The following is a 14,973-nucleotide window of genomic DNA, read 5'->3' as shown; positions in this document are numbered from 1 at the left end:
TTGGCAGTTTCTCTCCGCCCCCTCACCCCCACCTCCCCACACACCCACCCACCCACGATAAATAAAACAAAACTAAAACAATCTAACCGCACACCGTGCATTGTTGCCTTCCAGGTTGGCCAATTCCATGATGATAATCATGTTCCACACAGTCTTTCATCAATATACACCATCTAAGAAATACAATTACTGTGAATATTGCTTCTTCACAGTCACTGTGGCTGATCAATGAATGAAGTTCAGTCTAGGATTGTGTGACAGTGACACAGGTCTGGTCAGGTGGATCTCGGTCATGCTTGAGTCAGAGGAGTCAATGTGAGACTCTCACGCTGGTAACATCTAGTGGTGAGAAATGAGTGTCCATACCTCTGCATATAAATCCCCTGATTGTACAGAACAGACCTCATATCAAGAAATATGCACAAAAATGATTCTGCTCTTACTTCCTGCTTACATAGGCCAAGACTGTCCCTGCTTATACCGGCCAATAGTTTAACAGCTGCTATGTATTTCTCTGAATAAAATGTCCTGGCATTACCATTTAAAGACCCAAGAGACGGCAATGTTTCCAGACACTCCACTCATTTCTGAACACCGTACTGTTCAGGTTTTCATCAGCCAAGTCCACTTTCTCAAGCTGTACGGCAAGTGGTAACACAAATATGCAAGATGGCTGTTGTTATCTATAGTCTGTTCACTGTGAATAGCGATGCACAATTTCATACAAAACTTGTTATGATTATCCAGTTAACTGTTCAGTGGAAAAATAAAAAACTTGCATTTTCTAATAGCATCTTAAAAAGTGGAAACTTCTCCCAGGTATTATTTTCAGGAATCTGCGGTAATTCTAATTGGTTCTATGAAATGAATGTTAATACTGAGAAAGGGAAAGCAATTAGTGTTGAAATAAACATATTTTCCCTTACCCTCTTCTCTAAAAGAAGCTTGTTTCCTTTACTTTTATTGTGCTTCGTTTAGCATTGATGCTAGTCGTTTTTTGCTACCTTGCAGAACTAGCCTTAATAACAAGAGTTGGGGAGTTACTGACCCAGTCAAACCTAATTCTGTCCTTAACCAACATCTAGGTCATGTGCTTTCCAGTAAAGAGTCTCTGTAAAACTATCAGCACTAGAGAGAATATATGGCGAGATTGTGTGACGTTTAATTACCAACAACTTGCATTTACATAGCACCCTTCACACTGGACGGCATTTCGGAGAGTTTATACCAGTTTGTTATGAGAATTTATTGACTCACTAACTGGATAATTCTGTTCCTGAAGCCATTTGACTCCTTTTTCCTTCTACTGGAATACACTGCCATCCAAGAGACCATCTTCCATGTATGAGCTTTCACAGTAGGCAGCAAAAGGATAGCTGTTGGTCCTCACTCACCTTCACCCCTTCCAGCAGGGAGTCTCTGTATTGTGATCAGGATCGGGAAAGCAGCCTGATTCCTTCTTCCCTCATCTGAAGCCTCTAGACCAACAGCAGTCCCTAGCGTCATTCACTAGGTGTGGGCAAGAATTGGTCAAGACCACTTATAATTTACCAGTTTGTCTCCAGAGTCAACAATGTTTCTCTGGAGCCCATTGGTAAGTAACCTGGAACAGATGTTTCTTTTCCTGACTCCAGATCTTAGCAGGTTGAACTCGGAGTTGCAACAGCTGTTCACTCTGGAGCAAACGCTTAAGAAGTCAATCTCGGAAGGCAAACAGCTGATGTCCCCATTTGATCGACAGGTTTAAATGCCATCGGTTGGTAAGTAGGATCCCCAGAGAAGCCTTTCCCTAGAAGTCCATTTTCCGGACAACCCTTCTATACGTTTGCTTGAGAGGTTGGTACAGCACATTTTATAAAAGTGCTGAGTCCAGCAACTGACTCCAGAACCTCCCCAAAAGCAATCCTTAGAATCGAATGTGTACTGAATGAGCAGTCCAACATCAACAAAAGTTAAGACTGCTAATGCTTTTATTAAACAAAACAAAGATTTCATTTTGACTTTAAAATGTAAATCAATAAACAACAACAATAAGATTACATTTGTATAATGCCTTTCACATCGGGAGGATTTCTGTGCATCTAATTCTACAACGCAATCTTTAGAAAAGGTTAACATCTGAATGAAGCAGATGAACATCCTTACTAATATTCAGTTACAGCGATAAGCACGACAAGACAATCAAAATCAGCCGAGGAAGGTTATCTCTGCGGTTGCATGCGTGTACAATATACCTGACAAAAAGAGAGTCTATAAATGAACAGGACAGACTCAGTGCTGGAACTTTATTAAAGTCATTGTAAAAATAAAAACATGGCTTCAGTCTTAATCACTGGCACTTTACCCTTACTGTGCACTTTCGGGATGCAGCTCTGATTCCTATCAAGGCATTACAGTGAAATTCAATATTGTGGACTAGTTACAACTGCCAAATGCTCCCTATTGGCAGCCGCGCTCCCCCGGCTCGAAATAGTCAGCTTGGCTCCAGCATGATCTGTGGCAGTGCCATCAAATGTGGAGGCTCCGCAGGCAGGAACCAATGGTGAGTGATTTAAGATTGGGACAGAGAACTCCCTGGAGAGGACAAGTAGGCTAGTATAACCCCTTCTATATCCATCCAAATAAACAATCAAACATGTAGTGCCCTTACCAAAGGAACAGCTGTTTACCTAACCCCTGAACCACTCAAGTCATCAATCCCAGCTTATTAAAGACACACACATACTGCCAGAGATGCCTTTGTAAGAGCTTCACTATATTTACAGCTTTCTGAGGTCCTCCTCACAGCAGAGGAAGTTTGGATAGACTCTGTCTCATAAATTAAATCCTGTGACCGAGGATATAAAAAAAATCTTAATATTCCAACTGGTTGAAACAGCCCAATTACATGCCTCCCTCCGCTGGTATAAATGCCCACGTCCACACTGCCTACACCAAGTTTCACAGTAAAGACATCTCCTTATTTGGAGAGCTTACTTGAATCGCTGTTTGATTACTTCATTTAAGAATGCTGAAATATGATGAAGCTCATCCAGTAAAATGTGTTGTGTTATGGACTTTCATAACGAAAGACTAGCATTGACTAAAGGATGCAGTTGAAAACAAATTAAACCATCTTGTTGGGTGCTCTGTTTCTATTTTAATCAATACGATTAAAAAATATATATTTTAAAACAGACGCATATGCATTTTAAAAATGGGCATAAAAATAATAATTTTGTCACTCAATCCATGACTGGTTGTGGGACACTGCTGTGCACAATTAGCTGCCAAGTTTCGCCCACAAAATACCCAGTCAATTCACTTTACAATATATTTTGTGAAGCGCTTTGAGACGACTCAACAACATGATAAGGCGCAATATCAAATGTAAGGATTATTATTTGTCATGCAGCAAAAATCAAGAACGCAAAAGAGTATGATCTGACCAAGCAACAGATATTTAGGTTTCACATTCAGTTATGTCAAAATAAATAATGTCTTCAGTCTCGGTGCTGCCCAGTTCGAATAGTCAAGGTAAGAATTAACAACAACTTTAGATGATAGCTTTGGATCCATTTCAGCCACTTGTTAAAATCCACTGTCCATCCCTTCCAGCATGCATGAGCAAAATACAAAATTCCGGGTTGACCAAAAGATCGTGATTCCATTTATTTTATTTCATCATCATTCCTTCAAGACTTATTAAACATTGCAATGGTATAACGACTTTTTGGTCACCCTGTACAATAGACCCGTATTTAATGCAATTTTAATAATTAATAACAGCAACAGGAGACAAACTCTAATTTTGAAATCTCTGCAGCAAAATTTCCCCCCCCCCAATCTTTACTGTGTTTTACAAATGACTCTTGGTCAGATCTTTGGTGATATTTTCTCCTAGGGAGAAATAGTATGGGGTGGGGGGGAGAGGGTCAGAACGTAAATTAGAGTTTACACTTGTGGGTGTTCACTAGATACCTAAATGGTTGATCACTGCAGCATGAATTAATATAACAGGATCCAGATTGCACATCTGGTGTTTAGGAGCAAATCACCCTCTTGATCCCAGATGCCCTCTTGGCACTGCCTGGGAGGCACAACTCGAGCAGGTTCAGGTTTCTTTATATTTTTGGGGACGTCAGTTAATTAAGTGATAAACTGTAGTATATAGGATTATTCACACTTCTTTTCCTGTTGATACATTCTGCATTATGCATAATTGGGTGAAGTGCCAAAAGGTGCCTCAAATTTCTAGTTAATTGACATCTTTTAATTCATTTTGTGTTTTGACATTACATAAATCAATATTAGTAGTTGATATGGCAGGTGAGGATTAGTGTCCTTCCAATTTCTGCTCTGATAACAGATCTGATTGTGGATGTATAAAAAGGCAGTGGAGTAATTACTTGGCAGAGAGGCAGAAGCTGGAGGTGTAGCTTAATCTCTTATCCGTTGTGAGTTTCAGCCTCTAAAGCTGTCTTTCAGTGATTAGCTAACTCATGTATGGATAAGCAAACCTAAATCCAGCCCAAGACAACCAAACAGTGATATTGGTGCCTCCAGAGTTCATACCTGTAAGAACTCAAGTACAGAAAATAGAAACGCCATCAAACAAGCTCCTTCCAACAGATCATGTAAAATGTGATTAATCATCGACCTACTTGCACTTCCCCAAATAACATGTTCACGGTCAAAGCAGCACAGGAGCTCTCTCCTGTGATAGGGTTACCATTGATTACCTACATCTATACATATTCTTATCCACCTACAATCCACTTTCCCCTGTAAATTCAGAAATGTCAGCTTTAGGAAATAAGCAGTAACAGAGGTCCTGTCTGGAGTCCTGTAAGTCCTCAAAACAGTGTTTATGTCACTGTTTGGTTTCAACACCCCTGAGCTCAGAGAAAGTGGTCCCTCCCTTGCCTCCTTCAAGGCACATCTTAAGACCCTTTACATCGGCCGAGCCTTCAATTACCTTCCTGCCCCTATCCTCCCTGCCCTCCGTCCTTCCTGATCTCAACCGCCCCCTGCTTGAATCCAAATCCCTGACTGTCCAGCGCCTTAGGACATTCTCTCGATGTGAAAGGCGCTATACATGTGTAGGTGAAACAAGCCTCTCAATAAAACGTGTAGTGATCAAGCTTCCCATGTGCTACCGATGAGGCAGTTTTGTGCAGAGCTAAATATAAGTTTGCATTGATGAAAGGATTAAAAAATTCAATGTCAGGGCCAATTTGCATGATCTTTATCACATGTTCAATTCTATTCCCCCAACTAAACGCACACATAACTTACTCTTGTGACAGAACAACCACTCTTACACTGTTATACCTGTACCCAATGCACAACGCAACACTGGTGTAGAAGCAATGAAGGTCAAGTAACCACATTTCTCTTTGTGCACCACTAATATATTGTAACATTTCCTAACGGTTTTGTAAAAAAGCCGAGCTATAATGATAGTATTTCACTTGCTATGTTGCCCATAAGTAATGAGGTCATAGTTTATGGCTCTGCTTCACAAACTATTAGACTTTGCTGGTAAAAGCAGATAAGGAAATTAATAGCATCGGATTAACCCAATGAGTCTTATTGTAAGTCGTAAATTTACACACACTGCAGCAAGTTGCAGACAATCGGCGAATGTTGGGAGTATAAGATTTCCAATTTTGTAACCAAACAAGGACAATAAAGGAAAGGGAAAAAAAAAGGAAAAAAATGCAACCTTGTCATTTGATCGAGAACATTGGATGGAACCCACTCAAAAGCCTGTGGCTTTGGCATGAGAATTGGAAAAGCAGAACACATTTTGGGGTTTCCTGTAGACGTGTAGCTTGTAAATGCAGCTTCAAAAATATTTTGCAGTAGGTTAGCATCCTTTACAAAAGATCGCTCTGCAATCATCTCTGTCCTAACTTAGTTGGAATTTACCTTTACAGTTTGCAAACACAATAATACAACCCGAAAGCCATTTGTCGAGTGATTCCTGTCCGTTGCTGAAACTCCGAAACTCTGGAACACTCTTCCTGCATCCTTGCCTGCATCCTTCCCCATCTTCAGGTCACACCTGAAGATCTTCCTCTTCGACAGGGACTGAGGTCATCTCCCCCCTCCTCCCAGTTCAGCATCATGCTCCGCCACTGTCAAATGCTCTGGAAAGCTCTACCCTGCGTGAGGGTGTAATATAAATGCAAGCTGTTGTTGTTGATCCCTGGATCATCATCACATCCGTGCAGGGCTTTTTCCTCTCGCTCCAATCTGTCTCTGAGACGAGAGCTGCACGGGTGCACCAACCTGTCATAGTTTTCATTTTATTTAAGTATCATTTTCTCTTTTGAAAAAAATACCCCGTAAAAGTTCTTTGGGCAGTCAATCAGGGTGGTGTGGGGGGGAGGGGGGGGGGGGCGGGAGGAAGGCGGAAGAAGAAGAATGAGCAGTTTTGAGCAACAGCTGAATGAATTCACACTGCCTGCTTTTATACTACAAGGTGCAAATTAATAGCATGCCAAACCACCTTTCAATGTGGTCACATGCCGTCCACCTTCTCCTCGTTCTTTCCTGAAAGGGTTGCCTTGTGCTGGGAAAACCATTCCTAATGTACACCACCCAAGTGCACATTCATGTAGAGGAGAGGAGCCTGGGCTGGGAGTGTCAGCTGCCTCTTGAGTGCAGGGGTTTTACTGCCAGCTCAATCCTGTCCTCCCGACATCCTCAGTCAAACGCACTATCCAGCAAGTCACAGGAAAGTGTTCGCAACTGATGGTCCCCTTCCTGAACCAGGGCACTGAGGGCAAATCAGCACAGACCCTGTAATTGAGAGTGAACCTTCCTCGGTTTGTATGTCTCAGGGAAGTAATTTTAGCAACTTCTGGACAGTTGCTGGTCGTTTTCAACAGAAAATGACCATAAAACTCACACGTCTCTGCATATTAAGAGAATTATTTCATAATCCAACAGCAAAATTGTTAGTACCTCTCTCACCTCTCCCAAGCAATCCCACAAAGTTTAAAAAAAAACACTAACAACACGTACAAAGGATAAGATAAGGGATTTGTTTTAAACTCAAAAGGTTGAGATTTGGAACTCATTGCTACCCCAAGCCACTAAAGCAGTCGTAACTGATAACTGTCAGAATGAGAATTAACAAATAAAAAGCTCCAAAGGGTATCGGATGAAGGAAGATACAAAAGGGTTTGGGGAAAGCAACACAGAAATGAGTTCCAGTGGCCAGCCAATATAGCAGAGGGAAAGATGGGCCAAATGGCCTCCTTCTAGCTGAAATTTCTACGATTCGGCAAACAAATGCTGGCATCCGTACAGTATCTCAGGAATGCCTTACAACTCTTACACTGAGTTCAGCTGCAAACTTGCCAAGGACAACAAAAAGGGCCAAAGTTCAAGTGGACACTGATTTCACGCCAATGAGCTAAGGCGAAATGCAACTGCAACGCCAAACTTAGAAAAACGTTAGTTTAACAAGAAGGCAACCTTCCCGAAAAATAATGAAGCTGTGGGCATTAATTGCAGAACTAAATTGAAAGTTTGGATGGATATCTCAACCATTAGCAAAATTCTGCTAGGTTAGTTACAAAAAACATATACTTATTCCTGCTTTATTTAAGTCAATTAATGTGCACTACGTAGCATCCTGTGCCTCTCGAGAGGAAATGCCAAAAAGACTAGAAACAATTCCAAAAAATTACAATTTATTAAATAAGTGAACATATCCTGTGTTATTCAGGGGACATATACCTTCCTGTGCAGAGCACAGTCACTGTACAGCAGTAAAGAGGAAGCTTTTCATGTTTTCCTCAAATTATGTGAATTATCACCATTAATGCCTCAAAGGTCAGGCTCCGCTAATTCACTTTAAGTTTGCTCTGAACTGGCCCAGAAATTAGTCAGTCTGAAAATAACAACTGTAACAAGGGTTTTCTCAAACCCTTTGTACCATTTGAACGTTAGCATCCCTAAATGTTTCCAGCAACCATTCACTGGAGGCTCACGTCTATTTTGTGCTAAAAAAACGTTTTTCCACCTCAATTAAATTTCACTTTAAACGTTCGTCAACAGATCCCATTCTTGAATAAAAACTTTCAAGGAAAACGGATAGTAGATTTGTCAACCACCTCTCTCATGCTCTCCTAAAAGTACAGCCTCTTGCTGTACTACAGTCTCCACGGATGTCAAGAACAATTGTCCTCATACCAAGCTCCAACATTTGGCGGCTGAGGTGTCCTGAGCAGAAGCTCCCAGAGAGAGTGAGGAATCAAATCACTTCAGCGTAACTTCCCGATGCCAGACCATGAAGAATCGTGTGTTCAGACAGTTTCTAACTGCATCAGCAAGAGAGAATAAAACTTTGCTGGCATCCAAACTCCAAGATCGGCTACAGTATTCGTAAATGGTGAATCCTGCAGATTGTTGGAGGTCTAAGGACAAACCTCTGCATCCCTCACTTAACCACCCATCAGTTTCTACTTCCTTAATCCCGGGTTACAACCAAAGGAAGTTCCTGGCATCCGGCAGGAGATAGCTGTCAATTGGTGCCCGAATGGCTTAATACACATCAGGTACCCTCCACTGACAAACCTCGCAAATTAGCCCAGCAATTTGTGTAGAAGCAGCCTTTATCTGAATAAAACACATTTAAAAGATGAGTGTGGATCCTAAATATATTGCAAGAATGCTTACTATTTTTTTCCTCTTCCCAACCCAGGAGATAATGGATCATTAAAAGGTTATGCCTGGGCTCTGTCCATTCTGTACAGCCTCCCTGAACTGCAAAGAAAACTATCCAGATTAGAAGACTAAATTATTGAAATGAGTTGAGGCTGCAGTTGGAATCACTCGTAGCAAATGATAACTACAACAAAGGAAGACCAGCTGCTAGATCCTACACAAAGAGCAACACTTTCTGAATGAAGTAATAATAACTCAGTACAGTGCCTTATTATGTCAAACATCTCAAAGCGTTTCACACAATGAGTCACTGTCGTGCAATGTACTGTAATGACTATCATTAAGCCACAAAAATAACTTTGACTCTTTTGATTTGAAGCATTTCATGCTCGTAACCTCTAAGATTAAATTTAGTTACTTTTCGAGAAAAAGTTTCATTTGTGTCTTCCATCTGCTGAAAGAGGTGTCTCATTTCTCGCTCCCTTCATTTCTCCCACAAAATATACCGTCAATTCACTTTACAGTAAGTTCTGTGAAGCGCTTTGAGACGTCTCGAAGACGTGATAAGGCGCTATAGCAAAGATTATTATTATTATTATTATTACTATCATCAGTGACCGAATCTTCAGCTAAACTGCCCTGATCCTCTGGAACTTCCAAATCACTTTGTTTCATTGCCCTTTCCCATTCTTCAAGATCTTCCAAAATGTACAACTCTTCAACCGTGCCTTTGGTCAACATTCTTAAATCTTTTCCCCGGTCGATGTGTACAATCCTAAATTTGTCAACCACTTTGTGGTGTTCTTTTACATGAAAACCACTGTATAACTTTTTACAGTTTCGCCCACAAAATACACAGTCACTACACTTTACAGTATATTCTGTGAAGTTCTTTGAGACGTCTTGAAGATGTGATAAGGGGCTATGTCAAATGCAAGCTTTATTGTTATTATTATTGTTTGTTGCCATGCTGGTTTTAGGGAAAAATTGGGAGCTGAATTAGCTTAATGTTGATTAAAAGGCTACTGAACTATGAACCTCAGCCTCCTCCGGCCTCACTATAGGTGCCAAGTTATCAGATACCCACGGCAGCACATAGCTCTCTGACCTTATAACACACAAGTTGTTTGGTTTTTGATGACTACGAGGGTTGAGGCGAGATAGCTTTTTTAAATACAGTTCATTCATAAATCTGAGAACTAACATTTTTGGTTTTACCAGTCACGGTTCGTCTTTTTTTCAATCTCAAAGGAGTGAAAAAAAGTGCAAAAAATACAAACTTTATAGTTCATGGCACATTTGTACCATGGGTGAAAAATAATGGACCACAATGCTGAATTATTAAAATTTCTCAAAGTCACCACATAAGAACTGGAGTTATTTAAACCTTGCATCTTTCATGTCTGGTTTCATACAACACTATAAAAAGATTGGAGATATATTAATCAGTATTTTCTTGTAAAATCGCTGGTTCAAAATGGTTTTAATTAGGATTGCTTCCAGTAATGTAACATCCTGTGGCACTTAAACCACAAAAGTTGAAAAGAAAATTCTTTGAAGAGCGAGTTCAGTTTTGCATTTTGCATTATCCTGTACAAAAATGCACGTGGGGTGGATTTCATTTGTGTGGTGACATTTAAAAAAAAAGCAAGAAAAAAAAACACACACACACAAAAAAAACCACACAAAGTGAGGCAAAGACCCCACTAACCTCAAGCAGGAATGTGAACTGTACTTGACATTCAGAACGGCTGCTATGATATTAGTTACATAAACTCTAGCAAAAAACTCTTTAATTAGAATACATGTCTGCACATTTTTACACAATAGCAACTCATTCTGACACTCCCAGATATACCATGTCTTGAGTTTGTACCATGGGCTTCACTCTGTGATGTAGGAGTACGCTTTTGGAAGTGCTGAACCATACAAAGTAAAGAAACAATGGTTTTTATTGATTTATATTTTTAAAAGGGAAGCATTACCACTTTATGGTGGCACACTTTTTTTTTGTAAACTATGGGACAGGAACAGGAGGTCATTCAGACCATCGAGCCTGCTCCACCAGTTTTATTTTTTAGCAGAATCTTTCAATCCCATGAGTGGACATTAAAAAATTCATGGCACTGGTCGAAAAGAGAAGGGAGTTTCTTCCAGTGCCCTGGCCAACAATTCTCCAGAAAAAAAATAGTCATTCCCTTCACGACTGTTTGTGGGACATTGCTGTGCATGTATTGACTACCACATTTGCCTAAAAACAGTCAGTACACTTTACAGTAAATTCTGTGAGGCACTGTGAGATGTTTGAAATGTGCTCTATCAAGGATTATTATTATTATTACACTAGACTTCACCCCATTTATTGCATCTCTCAAAGGTTTCCCTGTACTAAAAGGATATTCTGTGAGACACGAGAACATCTTGCCATCCTTCAACATATCCAATGGAAGGCCCAGACTGTTTGCTTTCATTTCCCCAGAAAATGTTTCCTGAGATATAGAAGCAAAGAGTATATGAATCATACTCATCTCCACAGCCTTTAATCTCATTCTTAACCAGATGTTTTCATGCTCCAGCTCTTTTTTGAAGGAGTTAATTGATGCAGTATCAACTATTTTTACTTGGACTCAGTTCCATATAGAGAATCCATTGCTTGTTGTGGATGAGAAGTGAATTTTTTTTTTCAAATCAATCTCATCTTGCTTCAAGCTAGTAAATTCTGTCCTCACTAACTCTATATCTGTGTACGCAGCCAGAGTTAAATTGGTAGCATACATCTAATATTATCTAACCCTCTTATTATGTTAATGGCTTGGATCATATTCTCTTCCAATCCTCTTCTCTCCATTAGATAATTTAGAATCATCATTTGGAAATTATCCTCGTTCTTTCTCTGAACTTTCTCCAGCATTTGAAATGTCCTCTTCAAGGTAAGTTATACAAAAAATAATAGGTTACAAATATGATCTCACCGGTGATCCATATAAGGTCAGAATCACTTGGAAACATAGCAGTTCTAAGGACAGAAGTAAGCCATTCAGCCCATCATGCCTGTACTGCTACTGGTTTTCTAAGTCACCCTTTATTACTAATCCTATTTGCCACCTCTTTTCTTCTATCCCTTATGATCTCATAGCTTCTTAAAGCAGTTTCTTCTCTTTAACTGGAAATGTTGAATGAACAATCAATAAACAACTCAATCCTTACCTATTTTTGCTGATAGATGTGCCCATATTTTATGTTTTCTCTGCATCACATTTATCCGCCATATATCTGCCTCCCATTTTTTAGCCCATTTACTTTAATAATCTCATCAATTTCTTTACCCCCGTCACCTGACTATACAGCTTAGTATCACAGGTATATTATATGATGTTCCAAGTTACATTCTCGACCATATTATTTGTGAACAGCATGGATGCCAGAAGTCAAGGCTAGATGCTTGTCGATTTCCATTTGCCACAACCTGTCCCCATCAGTCAAGGCTTTTCTCCATTCATTACTGCCTCCTGCTGCCTTTCCTTTTGCTAGGCAGTCAATTCAAAGTCAATTTCAAAACCTAAATCTTCTTTAAAATGTTCACAAATGCAACTTTACAAACATCTAAAAAATTCTAAAAAAGTTAATTGATAATAATAATAATCCTTGGTTTGATAAAGCACGCCTTCTAGACGTCTCAAAGCCCTTTACAGAATATATTGTAGTGAATTGGCTGTATATTTGTGCGAAACGTGGTAGCCATTTGCGCACAGCAGTGTCCCACAATCAGCCGTGGATTGAGTGACAAAATTATTAATTTTTTTTAAGGATTATCCCCAGAAAAGTGATCCGCCAATCGACCAACAACTGTGTTCCTACTTACTGCTAGGTAAACAGGGGCGTGGGGAATAAGGAAACTTGCCCAATGTTTTGCCATGCCTGGAATAGAACCCAGGTCTCTCGCTTGCGAGGCGAGTGTCTAACCACTGAGCTACAAGACTCCATATGGAATTATGGAAATTGTTTAGTTCATTTTGCAAAGGATTCCAGGATTCCAAAGGATTAAATCAAAATTCTGCCACCCATATCCTCACCTGAGCCAAACTCCGTAGCCCCATCACCCCAGTCCTTGCCAGGCTCCACTGGTTCCCTTGTTTTCATATCACTTCATGCTCTGTCATCTCCCTACCTCTCCGACCTGCTTACTCAGATCACACCAGAAGATGTTGCTCTTCGACTGTCCCTACAGTCACCTTCCCCCTCTCCCCTCTCAGCATCAAGCTCCCCAGTTTATATCATTGAGCCACGGCTAAGCACTCCGAAATGCTACTCTACGTGAAGGATGCTATCTTAAATGCAAGCTTTTGTTCTTGTTGTCTGATCTATTTCTTCTAATCAAGTTAGATTAATGATTGTTTTTTCTGATTCTGCAAACTCTGTCAAAAATTCAGTACCTGATAAAAAGTTTGAATGCTGTGGGCTTGAAACCGGTTCTACAGTGTTATTTCAAGTTAGAACAGAGTTACATGCATCACTTTGTAAGGTCAGAAGTCCCCTGGGCAGGTAGAGCATGCTTTGTCAAGCAAGTCGTATTGAAGATGGAGAATGCCAAACTCATCATGGACTAGCAGTCCTGCCCCAGGTCAAGCAGTCATGCCCTCACTAATCAAAGGCATACACACCGCCAAATAGACCATTGATTGCCCCAGTTTATATCATTGCTCCTTCTGATATGATTAACAGAGCAAACGGTTACACAAGAGTGTGGGATTTCCCATCTAGTGTGGACTGTTTATTATCATGAAATTTTCAAATGAAAAAGCAAACAAACTCATTTTCTGACGGCTCTCTGGCTTAGCATTCTGGACAGCCAACCAGAGGGTCGCGAGTTCAAATCCCAGTCTCAAAAGACATGAGCTGAATCCAATCTCAGGTTCACCCGATAGAGCACTGCAGGACAGGAGTACAGAATTAATAAAAATGCTTACATTTGATATACTGTCTTATCATGGCGTTGAGACGTCTCAAAGCGCTTCACAGAATACATTGTGGCTATGTAATTGTGGGCGAAACGTGGCAGCCAATTGCGTACAACAGTGTCCCACAAACAGTCGTGAACTGATGGGATCAGTCATATTCACTCCAATATTCACAGCAATTTTGGAACAGTTAGCGTACAGATCCTACTTAGTCCTAACCTCCTGGTGAAAGAGGGAAAATGGTGGCTGTTGATATGAGTGACTGGGAAGGCTTCTTTAAGCATGAAAAATAGGCAATTTCCTAAAAGCTTTTCTTGTACATTTCAGCCAGGTTTCAGCCAGTGCATAGTGCACTCTCTCTGACCTAGGAGGGTAAGAGCATTACATAATCCCGACAAATCTGAAATTAAATTGAAACCGTGTTCTCTTCTGGCCCGACTCTGAATCCTTTATAATCCCTCACCTCAGAGGTGATCCTTTAACCTCTTGCTTGACAGGCCTTCCCTGAAATGTTACTCGCACTTTCATCATCTTGTTCCGAATCAAGTCAGGACACCAAACTCACTTTAATTGCTGCAAATGAGGTGAAAAGCCTGGTACTGACAAGTCAACGTGCCACATGTCAAAATACTGCAATGTGTCAATAACAGTGCTCCAAATAGGTAAGTAGCATTTGCAACCACCCAAATACACTGGAATGCAGTCAGGATTTTTAAATCGTAAATGTCCCTAGTAAGCTAGGTGGAAATTACATTTTATTTCCGTCACTCACTTGTCATTTCCCCGAGGTATTGATGATATATGCTTTTTGAAAATTAAAACCCCAATCAAATTTTTCTGTCTCGCCACTTTAAGGAAGCAGCCAAATACAAGAACAACAACAAAATTACATTTATACAGCGCCTTTCACATCGGGAGGACGTCAAATAGAATGATGCAGATTCACACCTCAAGTTGAGTTACTAATCTTCGTCACAATTTTGTGGGGTTTCACCGAGCAGAGATATAGTGTTTCCTCCACACGACGGGAGAGGTAAAGCAAGCAGGTGACTTCAGACTGTCCTCACAATCCCAACCACCCCAACCCACCAGGCAGAACTTGCACAATACAATACAAAATTATATTTTCAGGTCGGGAACCAAAAGCACTGGACAGTAAGGGATTTGGACCCGAGCTAGGGGTCTGGATGGGGGAGGATGGAGGGCAGGAGGGTGGCTGAATGGCGCAGTCGAAGAGGAGGGTTTTGAGTTGAGCCTCGTATGAGAATATACAGTGTAAAACACCAGATAGGAATTAAACCCTTCAGAAATGATTGTGGCATTACCTGATCATCAGCCTAACTGGGCTCAA

At 40.5% G+C, this 14,973-nt stretch overlaps 1 protein-coding gene across 1 annotated transcript in view; it reads right to left on the bottom strand.

The window, feature by feature from the left end:
* The window catches only part of eefsec (eukaryotic elongation factor, selenocysteine-tRNA-specific), a 148,403-nt gene that overhangs the window by 45,880 nt on the left and 87,550 nt on the right, over nt 1–14,973 (bottom strand). The window lies entirely within an intron of this gene.

This window comes from Callorhinchus milii, unplaced genomic scaffold (genome assembly GCF_018977255.1).
Source record: "Callorhinchus milii isolate IMCB2004 unplaced genomic scaffold, IMCB_Cmil_1.0 Scaffold12, whole genome shotgun sequence".
In the NCBI taxonomy this organism is placed as follows: Eukaryota; Metazoa; Chordata; class Chondrichthyes; order Chimaeriformes; family Callorhinchidae; genus Callorhinchus; species Callorhinchus milii.
Note: the sequence above shows the minus strand (reverse complement) of the source record. Positions and strands in the feature narration are given on the sequence as shown.